This window comes from Dendroctonus ponderosae, unplaced genomic scaffold (genome assembly GCF_020466585.1).
Source record: "Dendroctonus ponderosae isolate FM_Combo_2020 unplaced genomic scaffold, Dpon_F_20191213v2 Dpon_F_20191213_4, whole genome shotgun sequence".
Classification (NCBI taxonomy): domain Eukaryota; kingdom Metazoa; phylum Arthropoda; class Insecta; order Coleoptera; family Curculionidae; genus Dendroctonus; species Dendroctonus ponderosae.
The window spans coordinates 11410869-11425160 of NW_026018611.1; the positions used below are offsets into that span (position 1 = coordinate 11410869).

The following is a 14292-nucleotide window of genomic DNA, read 5'->3' on the forward strand; positions in this document are numbered from 1 at the left end:
AACAATGTCACACACTAAGTGTTGAAACTCCACCAGGCTCTAGGCTAAAAACCCCTCTGTTTTCCATTTTAGAGCCCTGAGGATGACTTGAATAAAGTCGAAACGTTGACCCACGAAAAAGTAGTGTTTTATTTTACCACCATCCGTTGACCGAAAATCCCTCTATAGAAAAATAATCAACATCGACAGACATCTTGTCCACGACAAACCCATAAACAATAATGGGGAAGATTTATCTGACATTTGACTTGCGTTATCGCATTCATCCACAGAATATTTTCCTACAGTGGGTTATTTCATGATTTAATCTGTAGCTCTTTATCGTCTGTAGCGCCTCTGGCGACTATGAAATCAGTCGTTCTCGGTTAGGTTTTAAAGTGAGAGTGCCCAGGGCATGGGTATGCTTTTTTTGGGAAATTTCTAAAGGACTCCGGTCCTGTGATTAGACGTCTTATCTGCGCCCCGTTTCTGGCGCATTTGCTTATCACTTGAAAACGGCGCGGGCAACGTGCCAGCGTTAGCTGCCTGCCGTCGGTAGAGCGTCGGTGCGGTCGTAATGTAACTCAGATTTTAGTGGGCGCCGGTTTCGCGTCGCAAGCTCGTTTGTTTTCCTCTGCAGCGTCTAACATGCCCTGATGGACTGAATGAATGGTCACTAAATTGTTTATTAAAACAACCCATGATAGCTTCATTCGATTGATAAAAACTATTTGAACCGATAAACTTTTGGTTGGTTGAGTTGCGGTGGTAGCATTGTTGGTATCATGTTGCATTTGTTCAAATTCAGCAGGAAAGTGAGTGGACATTTGGAAACGAAAGTCAATTGCGAACTCATTTCAGTTGTGCATTTTCATTAACCTGGATGACAGAAGGATTAAGCTTCTTAATCTGGCAAAATTCTAGGTAATTTGACAACGGCTACTTATATAAAACTTGTTGGTCCAAGTTTTTCATAGCTCAGGTGATTTAGTACATATGTTTGTAGCTTAAATGCATGTTTCTACACTATCCCCCGTAAGTACATCCCATATCATCATAATGTCCACTGTTATCGTTACTACACGATAAAACAACAATAAGGTAACTCACGTTCATAAACTTGGATGATTTATAATGCCATTTAAAGTAAACACCTATTGAGTAAAATCGTACAGTACACAAAAGTATTTCAACTGCATCAAATAGCAGCTTATCAAAAATGTATATGTTGTTTATTGTTTATCAGCAGCATAGGTATCAGTGGTTTCTTTGCTAGAGCGATACTGACCTATGTTGCATTTTATTTGCATTTATCAAGACTGAGACTTAAATTGAAGATAAATTTGCATTAATTTTCCATATTTCTATATTTAGGTGTTCTATTTTTACATTTGCAAAATAAGTACTGAGAAAACTAGGTGATCGTGTCGTTCGAGTCCCTCCGAATTTTGAGGTTTTTTTTACCTTAAAGAACACTTCAAATTAATCACTCAGCGAAAAACATTCCTCGAATGTCCATAAATTAAGCCAAAAAACTGTTACAAACTTTTGAAATTCGCTTTTACAAAACCGCTTATTTATGCACGAAAACGAGATTGTCCGCTGCTATTTGCTGCTAAAGCGTGTTTTAGGTATCAACGATTTATAACTCCACATTCAAAATTGTCGCTAAGATGCATAAAAATAGTGTTTTTCGCAAAAGTTTCAACATCTTTTTTAACTTCGCCCATTGATTGAGGTTATCTAGCGCGTCGTAGTCAGATGCCGGATTATTTGTTTTTTTTTCGGAAATTCAACACAATGCGGTGTTGCCACGTATTTTTACGATGTTTTCTTTTCAGTTAATTTTGAGTTTGTTGTTTTAGCATGGTTTCAAGTATTTTTTTATGAAACTCCAAAAATGCAACAAGTAGAAATTAATATCCTGAAAAGACCTAAATAATCTAAACCGACCCAAATTGAATGAATCTACATGCCAAGTATCCAAGGAAACAATTTTCGGTAACTTAAACACTGGAAATTTAGCCTGAAAATTGTGATTTTCTTTAAAGAGTGAGAGTGTTTGTTTGGTTAATTTATGGGGCATCCAAGAAATTTGTTTTTGCTCTAATTTCGTGTTCTTTAAAGTAAAACAAGAAAAACTAAAAACTCATAGGGACTCTAACGGCACCATCACCTACCAAATTGATAAAATAAAAGGTTTCCGTTTTATCAGTTTCAGCTTGTTTTCTTTTGTAGTAATAAGTAGTTTTAATTATGTCATAAGTATTTGAGCAGCAAGTCACACACAGTTAATGAACCAATAAAATTTCCGGTCAAAATGAAATAAATTAATATTTAAAAATTGTAACAAAATCGAATAAAACTAAGTTTGTCAACTGAAATTATTCAGACAAGTAAGTTCCTAATAGTAGATTGCATTTCGATACCCTAAGCTGGTACGTCGTAACCGCATTTGATAAATTTGCACAGGAGAGGCGTTAAATTTAGTGTTACCAAAATATTTTTTGTAGAAAATTGGAATTTTGAACATTTCTGTTCAAAAGTCAGTGAAAGCCGTGAGAGCCGTACGGGCGCTTTTTAACGGTAAATATTTAGCTTATTGTTTTTATTGTATTGGTATTCGTCAACAATTGGACGGTTAAATTGAAAATAAATTTCTCTTATTTGTCCATTTTTGCATATTTTCTTGTAAATTTTTAATATTTTCAAAAATGTATGCTGTCATGTATCTACTTACATAGTTTTAAATATTGTAACCGATGTTGTACAATACCAATTCTATAATATGAACGGTCTTCGTTTTACGCGTTTAAGCTTGTTTTCAGTTAAATTGATTTAAGTTTTTTAATGCCAAAGTTGGACAGCAAGTCAGCACGTTAATAAATCAATCGCATGTGTGGAGCAAAATAAAATAAATAAATAAAAAATAGATTGAATTAAAAATTCTAAGGCAAACTAACAGCAGAAAATCACATTTATCAATCATAAATTTGTCATTAAATTGGAATTTATAGTGAAAACACACATCAGATATTTAACCAAATTAGCTCGTAAATTAATTTGTTAAATTGAGAGTCAACCAAATATTTAATACCATATTTTTAGAGACCGGAAATATTTGTCAAAAATAGAAAAAAAAATTGTTTGCTTTGGTGAGAGTAAGTGAAAGCTGTGCGAGCTATTAGGGAACTTTTTTTTATCAGGAATCAAAATCAATAAATAAAAAAGTGGAACTTCCATTTTCAATTTTGCTCGTAAAATAGAATCTAGGCATTTTTTTTCCAGGTGTTTTCTTCATTCCATCGTTTAACGTAGCGTGTGATATGTGAAACTTCAACTAAAGAAGGCATCAAAGTGGAGCCTAATGAATAATCTAATTGAAGTATAAGGCCCTGTTGCATGTCATAAATAAAATTTCCTTACTTTGAAAGTCGCCAGCAAGATTGAAGCTGTACAAAATTTCTTTGCCACATACGCTCTTGAAAATTGAAAAACTAAAGTAGACAGTTCGAAACGCTACTATTTGTAGTTTTTGTTTGCAGTTGGAGCTGAAATAACTGTTTTTACACTATTTATAAATAAATCTCATTTCATCATGATATTCATGGTTATCTTTTCTACATAATAAAACGTCAATACGGTATTTCACATTCATATGAATGTGAAATAAAACAATAATAATAAATAATAAAAAATAGTATATACTTAGATGATTTATAAGTTGCAACTTAAAATAAATCTAGTAGAATATTTAGCGTTTTGTTTTCAGATCATTGGCATATCAAGAATTGTTTGAATTGAATGTTTGTATTTTCAAAAATATATGGTTTTATGCAGCAAGTACTTACGTTGACGGGCCTTATACAGAGTGATTCAAAATTGGCGTCATTCCTTTTAAGGGGTGAGGGAGGCTCACTTGGGAAGTACAAGAAAAATATTGAAATTTTTTTTTTCGAAAATTTCTGGAAGATATTAACAGTTGAAGATCGAATTTCAACTTTGCTATTAAGCATTATTTTGAGTTTGTGAAAAATTACGATCTTTGCTTCAAATTGCGAAAGTTTTCGATATTGAAAAAGTTCTGTTCTACAATTTTTTGATGAAAAGGCACAGCGGCAATTTTTGCCATTAACAGATAGTGGATAGCCCTTGTCAATAATAACAATAATTTGTGAAACTGTGACTTACTTCGAATTTCCTTTCACGAATTTGCGGATATGCGATTATTTCAGGGGATGTGCTACAGTAACATAGCAGAATAAGAAGAAATTAAATCAATAGATTACTGAACACCGGTATAACTTGAGCAGGAGTTAATTAACCGAATACGAGAAGCTGCTCGAGAAGAGGTGGTCATAGAAGGTAATTACAAGGCGCTAACTTGTTTGCAGTTAAAGATTGAAATGTTGATTTATTTGTGTACTGTACACATCAATTCGATCTTATAACAATGTTGACATTTTGAAAAAGTATGTTCCACATTTACCGAATCCTGTTGAATTTACCTTTTATCCTTATCTATCCTATTGTCACTCTGAATTTTTCCATGGTTAATGGAATTTTTTTTAATTACGAAGCAACAGGTTTTTACATAATGTTAATTAGGCATATTACCTTGAAAAACATTGTTGCCATTCTTCTGATATAGTTATTTGCAAATATCTCAGTATTTAATAACAGTTAATTTTTGTTACTATTTTTCCTGTACTCTCAAAACACCCCCAGACAACACCTAAAGGGGAATGACGCCAATTTTGAATCACACAGTTTATGATACACAGCATAAAATTAAATTGAAATTAATACGGAAAATTAACATCAGATATTTATCTAAAGTAGCTTGTAAATCTATTACTTAAATTGAGTGTCAACCAAATAACACTTTTTTCACACAATTTGACTGATGAGATTTTTGTAGAAAACTGAAATTTTCAATTTACTTAGTTTTTGCTTGATTCCAAAATTCTGAGAGAACCTAGACGTATTTAATTCCACATTTTTTAGTCGTTTTCAATTACATATATGAATTTTTGTATTAAACAAATGATTCGAAAACAAAATGAAAAAATTAGGAAAATTTCAAATTTGTTGTTTCTTTCGCTCGTGATATTTTGTGTATTTTGTAAATGTGCATAGGTAGTTTTCTTTTTTTTATTGCTGTCTAATGGCGATTTGTTAGAGCGCCTTTTTTCCTAACCTCGATGCTGTCAGGGTGCAAGAAGAAGTTGTATTTCTCAAATCTTATTTGTCATACATTCATGGAAATTTGAAAATTAAGGCAGATAATTTATAGGTAGCCTATTAAAATTAAATGTTTATGTGAAATCGTATCGTTAATTTTATTGTTTTGGGTTTAATATGTTTATTTTCTGAGTTTGTTGGTGTATATTTGGTTTCAACATTTTACAGAACAAAGCGCCAAACATTGAAAGTAAATTTTCACAGAATGTTATCAAAGAATAGATAAAATTCCAATTAAAATAGTTTTAAAACACAGTTAACCTAGTGATAAATCTACATGCCAGAGCCACTAAATACCACCTAAATAAAGCTAACAAATATTTCAGTTTAAAACATTCCCATATACCTCAGCTCGGCAATACAGAAGGTGACTTTTCTATACAGAAATAGGTTTATGTGATTCATTCTCTATCACTGAAAACATTTCTGTTTACAAACAATTATAAATTAATTTCAATATCAGAATGCATATCCACTAAAGGTTATTATCAGGGGAACAACTAGGAACCAGCAGCCCATTAGCGATATTCAGTTATTCCACAGGGTGTTCTCAGATAATTGGACCAATTTGCTAATTCAAATAGAACACAGAAAAATGTTATGCCAATTTTTGATAATTTTGTTTTGGATTTTGCACACGGAAATAGACCAAAATGGTAGGCAATCTTTTAGCCGTTTTTACTGAGCCAGGTACGGACTAGCGTCTGCATCATAATGGCGATTTTTAACACTTCTAAGTATCGTAAAGACATAACAATAATAGTTTTAAATAAATGTAACCATTAATTTAAATAAAAGGTTTATCTTGGGAAGATCCAGAAAATTAAATCTTTTTGAGGAAAATACATCTTTATTTAAGATGGTAAGTTTAATATGTATTTTCAGCTTAGGCTCCTTCTAATAATGTACTTTGCTTAGTTCTACGAATCAAATGTTTTCCCATCTCTACATGGGCGAACATTGAATCTCATTAAAAAAAGTATGTATTTTATTATAAACTTTACTTTATTAGTATTGCTTCTAATTAGATTAAAAGAAAATTTCAGCTATTTAGTTTGGTTTTATTATGTTGAAAAGAAATAACAAATGCAATTGATGGTGATATTAATTGGTGATAATGTTCTGTGGTATTAGTACTCAGTATTGGGTTTCTACGGCAAATAGAGGCAAAAGGAAAGCACTACTTTACTTGGGTCAACCTTTCGGTGATTATTTCAGTCATCTTCGGGGCTAAAAAATTTAGTGTTTTTTTTTGGTTCAGGTGAGTGGTGTGATCGAGTTTATTCGTCCTGGAAGTGTGGCAGAACCTCAAGAATATTTAGCTTCAACTAGAAATAAAGAAAATACATAAGTGATATTAGCATTAATCTACCTATAATAACTTTTTTGACTTTCTGCTACACTTGCAGGCCGAATAAACTCGATCAGGCTAACGATATACCCGGTTTTGAAAACAAGCTCTCACCCCTTATCTGAACAAAGATCACAAAATTCCGGATCTTGAACATGGTTCAAAATATCGCCGAAATGTTGGTACAAGTAAAATAGCCTTTTTACTCGTGCCTCTTTAGGACCGAAAAACCCAGTAAGTAGTACCAAGACCATTTTTAACTATCCATCCACACGCTTACATACATTTTCATCAATTCTTTAATGCCGCTAGCTAAGTCGACAATTAAATTTCTTCACAGCTCGCCAAGTTCAACAGGTGCTGTAATAAATGAGATATTTCCAATAACAAAAATCCAGTCGATACAGACCTGGTAAACTAGCTGGCCAACGTCTGCCTTCATTGTTGGGAATTTTACCCGGGAACATTTCAGGCAAATAATCAGTTGCCTTTTTCGCATTGTGCGGTTGATTTCCGTTTTCTATGATGTTCAGCCTAATGATATGGTCGATATACTCGGTAAGAAAAGTGTGTAGACAATTTAAATAGTGCTACGCAATATAAGTTATTTAGGAAAATACTTTTAGAAATTACTTACTGCATGCCCATTATTTGTCAATACATATATTATCGATGAGTTCGAAGAAGTAGCTGCTTAGATGATATATGCATTTCTACATTTAAAATGAATGAAATTTGCTTTGATTTCTGCACCAAATAAAAAAAAATGTTTCGAAAAAAAGACGACATTTCGGTATTTATTTTGCGTCCAAAAATGCGTTTTCTTCATAAACGAAATATTCATATACGTTAAATTCTCATCTAAGGTTAAGGTTCATATAAATTATAGTTAACTGTCATAGCTACATTTCCTAAATTATTTGAAATATTTAATGCTGAGAGGTAGAAATGTCTTCCTTTTATATACTTTCAACGAGTTTTGAACTTATATAAAAAACTTAAGATCTCAGGCTTTCGTCCACAGATCCGTAATTTATTCAGAAAATATGCAAGTGTCTTAATAGTAAGCATGCACCTTTGAAGTAATTTTTGTATTTAGTTTCATCTTTTGCAATTTATATAAAATAAAATTTAGGTTCATATACTATATACTTAATTATAAATAAAATAAAAAACTAAATTTTAATAGAGATAAAAATGCTCATTTTGTTACCGATTGAGATAGTTTTAAAAAGATTAAAGATTAAAGATTTTAAATTAAAAAGTTTACAAATGGTTTCAAAATATTAAGAGACTTAAAAAGTACACTTAATGCTGTGAATATCTGAATACTAGATTGATCGCCATCAGCATATTTTTAGAAACATGCTTTTTTATTTATATACCAGATTAAATAGAAGAGGGATTGCGTATTTAGCCAATACATTTGGAATTCTGCATTGCATCATTTGAAGCAAATGTTTGCTAAATTATTATATACTAAATAAAAGAGGTAAATAGGCCTGTACTATGCACGTAAATCTAATAAAGTAATCTAATTTTTTTTTCAAAATTTCGTGTTACAGCTTGTTTGTCACGATTTTTTAAAAACATTTTTAGGCAAAATCCAAAATAGGCAAATTTTTTATCCCAAACATTATATTGCTCACAGGTAGATTGTTTGTCACAATTTTTTTCAAAAATTTCTCAGCCATCAACGAAAACGAGCAGAATCCAGGAGAAGAATTAATCGAGTTGGAATAAACTCCAACTGGAGATCGATAAAAAACAAATTGCGTCTTTACTCCAAGACAGTGGCAAATTTACCACATTTGAGATCAATTTTTGGCGAGTATATTAAAACAAGTTTTTGTTATACGCATTTTTGATGACATTGTCAGAGATGGATGAAGATAAAACGGTGTTAATTGCTACAGTGATTTTCACGATTATCAATCTGCATCTCAATTTTTTCCAATTAGTTTATATCAACCAGCTTATTACTTTTTCGATTTATGTCAATTTTCTCAAATTGACGAATTTTGACAGTTTCTTCATTCCAAACTTCGTGTCATTTTCTCACAGCATTTTTTCAAAAATTTCTCAGGCAAAACCAAATGGGCCAATAAATGGAGTTAACTCCATTAAATAGAAAAAAGACTGCGTCTTTAGTACAACATATTTTGCAATCTGCCACAATTGAGGTCAATTTATGCGGATTTTTAAAACCCACCTTTGCACGTTTCCGGTTTTAGTTTTCAACAATTTTCTGAAAAAATGTTGATTTAAAATGGGAAATGAAAATAATTAAACGTTACTATCTATTACATATTCTATATTCTTACAAATTTCTATCAAATTCTATTTGTATTACAAATCTATTGTTTTGGCGATATTAAAGTTTCTTAATCTTCAATTAGATTTATGCTAGTTTTTAAATAATGAACTATTGCTCTCTTGCAGCTTGTTTTTAACGATTTTTTCAAACAGTTATCAGACAAAACGAAAAATGGATAGATATTTTTGGAGTTAACTCTATTAAATGGAGAAGATATTGCGTGTTTTGTCTAATCAAGTTTCAAATCTAACACATTTGAGCAAAATTTTGATCAACTTTCAAAACAATCCCTTTCTATACGCGTTCTTCATGCCGTTGTGGCAGGATTTTGTCGAAAAAATATTATTCAAATCAGAAAATAAATAAAAAAAATTACCATAACAAACGTCTTTATTCAACAAAGAAATGAAGGTTATGGTTTAGGTAAAACGTTCCATTTGCTGAAGCGAATTTCAAGAATATCAAATTCCATTTGGATTTTTGAAAATTTTTTAAATTTAATTTTCGAATTGGAATTGCTCTCCTCCATCGTGTTTGTCACATTGTTATAATTTAGCCGACAAAATGAAAAACAGGCAAAATATATTATTTTGAACGACAGCAACTATCAAACAATTCAAGTAATATGCAAAAAATAAAATCGGTCGAATAATATTATAAACTCACTATAGTACGCATCCATACATTTTGTTAAAATCAGAGTACATTTGAGAGAAATTTAAATATACAGTTGCTATATAGACTTTAAGTGTTTAGTCTTCTATTTTTATGATCGGTTTGAACATTAAATCATTAAGTCATTTGTTCAATTTCCCTGTGTATTTTTTAATTCGTCATATTTCCTGATCGTTTCATCAATTCTTTACAGGACATTAATTATTGTTTTACTTATAATCCATAATATATATTTTACTTGGAACAACCTGGTTATGTGCGGCAAACCTTGCTTTGAGAGTCTTTCACACGAAGTGTATAGTTACTTAGTGGGTTTAACATATGTAACATATTTTACTAGCCGTAATTCGTCCGGCTAGGAAATGCTTCGACTTCTTGATGGCCAGTTTACAATGCTATGCCCATTACACATTTAGCTCACGTTCTCATTTTTAAGTCTAGATTTACACAATGTGCAGTGCGGACTTGAGAATATGTAACAAGGCTCCCGTTTTTGTTGTTTTTAAGTAATTGTCTATAACAGATGATCATACAGTTATTACTTGAAATGTAAATGCGAGGTTCACATTGTTTAAAGTAAAACATTAGAAGGTCTGGACATTGTGTATGATATTATCATAATTATTTAATACATCGGCAAGGTTTACAGAAGATAATATAAGGACAATTCCAAAGCGTGACGGCACTTTTAAATTGTTTCTATGAGTCCGGATACCGGATATGCTATATCTACTTATATTTCTTTTTGAATAGTAAAAACAGACAAATAGGCGAGCATCGCCTTTACAAAATCATTTTGCAGAAAGAATTTCTGCTTGAAATATAGGCTACGTGAAAGCAAAACTGCATTTTGCATATAAAATAAAAAAAAGTAATATTTTGACAATTAAAGAGCAAAATAAATTAAGGAACTGAATTAATAGTTAACTAACACACGTATTTTGCCAGTTTGCTGAGATTTTCAGCTTTGATGTGTAATATCATTGCTGTAAGTCTCAAATATCCTTATGTTATGCGTTGTAGGAACATTATCAATTTTACATTTTTATAATTAAATTCTGTATGTGCACAACAAAGTTAAGTTGAAGATATGATGCAAAACGACGACAGTAACAAATAAATCGAAAGAACTATGGTGTAAAGGCATTGCGGTAAACATACAGAACGAAACCACGAAAAAGCCTGTTTTCACTGCACTAACGGGAAATGTTAATTCGAAAATAGACAATGAAAGAAAGAAGGACGGAAGAAATTAATAGGAAATGGCAACAAAACGCGAAATGAAGGAATACTTGATTTCATTCAAATAAATCAGACTTTTTATCTTATCTGTATTCAGAAACGGCATCAGAATCCACTGTTGGAAGAAAAATCGAGGAATTCATATTCACTTTGCTGAAGGCTCTCGACTAAATCGATTACTAACATGCAACTACTGGCAGTAAAGTGAACGTTCGTAAAACAAATTAAACATATCGCTTAACTTAAACCTTCTATTACCACAAACAAAGGTTAATTAATAGCTGAGCTGCCTTTGGAAGGCTCTATGATATGATATCCTCAGAACAGAATGTTTCTCACGAAAAGGAAATAATGTCTGTCTCTTCTGCATTATCTATATTGATACATCCAAATGAAGGAATCGTCTTAATAAAATAAGATGCACGGAAGTCATGGAACATGTAATACATACGATTTCGCTAAAAGGACATATTTTGAATGAAGAAACTAGAAGCCGGACGTTGAATCTGAAATGGCGTGGAGCTGAATGTTTAGTGAGGCAAAAGCATAGATTTTATATAACGAAATGGAGCTACCTGTTCCAGAAAACTGACGAGACAAAAATTTATGGAATTGAAAGAATGCATTCGTTAATACATAGACGGAATCTGTTGAATATGAGAGAACGTTAAGGTTCTTAAGCAAACTTAAATCTCTTTATGTGAAAATCTTGAGTATGGCTCATCTGCTTCTCATTCATCATATTATAAGAATAAAGCAGGGAATTTTTAAATAACGTTTCTTTTCTTTGAAATTATGTATGTTTAGCCGGAAATTAAAGGACTTTGTCAACAAAAAAGATTGCCACTGTATGGGCAGGGTGTTATATGTAGATGAATACTTTTTTAACAGATTTCCCTTTCAAAACTAACGTTAGTTTGGCAAGTAAGTTAAAATCTGAAATGGCTTTATTATGAAAATTGATAATATTGGCTATTAACTGAAATAATTTTAATTCAAGTCAAGTGGTAATTATTTCTTCTGTATAATATACGAGTAAAAAGGACGAAACATCTCAAAGTCGATTTTAGATTGTGAATTGAGAACGGGACGTTTAACAAAAACTATATAAACAACATTCTACTTGTAAGTTGCCGCGGTATTGATAATATTTTTAAGGTTCACCGCAAGCTGAGGTGTAATTTTTACTGCAACTTACAAATATCCGGGAATATTATTTAGGAGAAAAAAATGCCATATCTATCACCACACCAGGAGGTTAAAGATTTAGGAAAAACTCAAACAAAAACTCAAGCAATAGATGCATTAAATTAAAAACAAATGTTTTCACACATTTTCTTACATATACTAACATTACTGGAATTAACTGTACAATGTTTCCAAATTAACATTTCCCGGAACACGCACTACATTCGTTTGCAAAAAAAGTTTAAATTTATCAGTATCGATTCTAAACGTTTTTTGATCGTTGATTTTGCAGAGCTGAAATATTTTTACTGTTCGGAACACCATTATTTTTAGAAGCATTGAAAAAAATGCAGTCACGTAATTTTCTGTGGGAAATAGTACTAATTTGACAAGTAAAACATGGTGCTATTAAAAATACCCTACTGCTCTACAGAGTGATAAAGTTTCGTGATAGTAATACCGATTTATATACATATACAAGTATAAATATGTTTACATGCACACAAAGTAAACTGAAAACAAATATTATACATATATTAAAACAAAATACAATTTACTTTTGCTATTATGTGGGTTTTTATAAAACTGTTTATTTTTTCAAAGAAATGACATAAATTAATCATTTAGCTTGCTGAAATTGCTTTTATCTAAAGCGGCAATTTCAAAATGTTGATTTATTTGTAAATTCACATAAATAATAATATATGATTTAATTCATGTCACAATTATGAGAGGGATTAAATGTATTCTCTTAAAAAGTTCTTCTTTTCTCATTTCTTAAGGAGAAGCTCATTTATAAACTAGATTGCATCAAGTAGAAAAATATGAAACAATAAAAATGTAAAATGTTTATGCGTCTTTGCTCCACATTATGCATAGTTAACAATATAAAAAAGGAGATATGTTATTTTCATACATTTTCATTATTTGTTTTTTTTTATTGTTGTTCCAGCAATGGAACTTTTCCATGTAGATATTTACCTAATTGAGGCAAACCACATATATTTTCTATTGCATGTTTAACCATGCCAACGGTTTAAAAATAATGTTTTTAGCAATGAAAAAATGTATCTTCTTGTACTTTGCAATTGAGACCTAGACCTATCTCTTATAAAAGAAATTATGGTAATTTTGAATTATCCTGTATATTTCTGGTAGTTTTCAATATTAGGAAAATATTTAACGTATTTATTAAATTACATCACTCTTGAAAATCTCAATTGATTAAGTAAATACTTCGTTCGGTTATCTAAAAGATAATAAATTTGCTATTACTAATTTGTTTCGAATTGGATTTCAAATACATGCAATTAATATGCGTTTTTCCCAACCAAAAGTTTTTGACAAGATCGTATTTTTTTAAATTTATTCTTTAAGTCTTTTATGATATTGTCAGTTGCTTGCAAATTATATTCACTTGTTTTTATTAGAATTATTATATTTTTTTCCATCTGGACATTTTTATTTGTAATTCTTCCTTTTGCATATTAGACTATTTTGCATATTTGCAACCCCTTATTGTGGCTGATCTGATAGATTGTTGCCACGTAGATAAAACAGCACTTTACTAATCAATTTTGAGTGCACGTCCGTATCTCATTTCAATGAAAAATGTGATTAAATATTTTTTATTATAAAGTCTAGGGTATTTATGTAAAATCACGAATATGTCTGGATGCCATCAAATAATATGAAAGATAAATCGATCGCTCCCTTTACTGTACACTGTCTGCATGCTTTGAGGATTTTAACGGAGAACAACACAAGTTTTATTGGTGGGTTTTAAATTTAATTTTCCTGCTCACTAGTCAACCACATGACGACATCAGACAAGCTTTAATTTCTCTGCATTTGCCCCATTCCTTGATCAACTGACAAGGGTTTATTTAATCAAATTTACGGTTGTTTGAAATTTCATTTGCGTAAACTGTAAGCATTTATCTAAATGAAGTAGGGCGCATTTGTATAAATTAATAACCGTCAAGTAAAAAATCAGAGGAATTAAATACAAAATCCTGTAATATGTTATCTTTGAAATCGATATTGAGTTTGTCGGAAAAACATAAAGCATTTATAGAAAGGAGCGAAAACAAAAAGCTAAATCCTGTCTGTGCCTGGTGCCATGAAATAAAATGGGAGATAGATCGATTGCACGCTTCACACAGTCTGCATATTGTGAAGGGGATGGAAATGAATATATGTTAGATGTATATTATTATTTTATAAATTACATTTTTTGTATTTTCAATTATATCATGAGGTTTTGTTACTGAAATTTTACTTCTAATTGTATTTT

General features: G+C 31.0%; 1 protein-coding gene across 4 annotated transcripts in view; it reads left to right on the top strand.

Annotated features, from left to right (window-relative positions):
* Nucleotides 1-221: 221 nt before the first annotated feature.
* The window catches only part of LOC109542114 (diacylglycerol lipase-alpha), a 155092-nt gene continuing 141021 nt past the window's right edge, over nt 222-14292 (top strand). For 2 of the 4 annotated variants that reach the window (XM_019911172.2, XM_019911174.2), the window contains exon 1: nt 222-903. The gene's annotated coding sequence lies outside the window, so the exon portion shown is untranslated. The other 2 variants (XM_048665505.1, XM_019911173.2) reach the window with 2 other exon arrangements.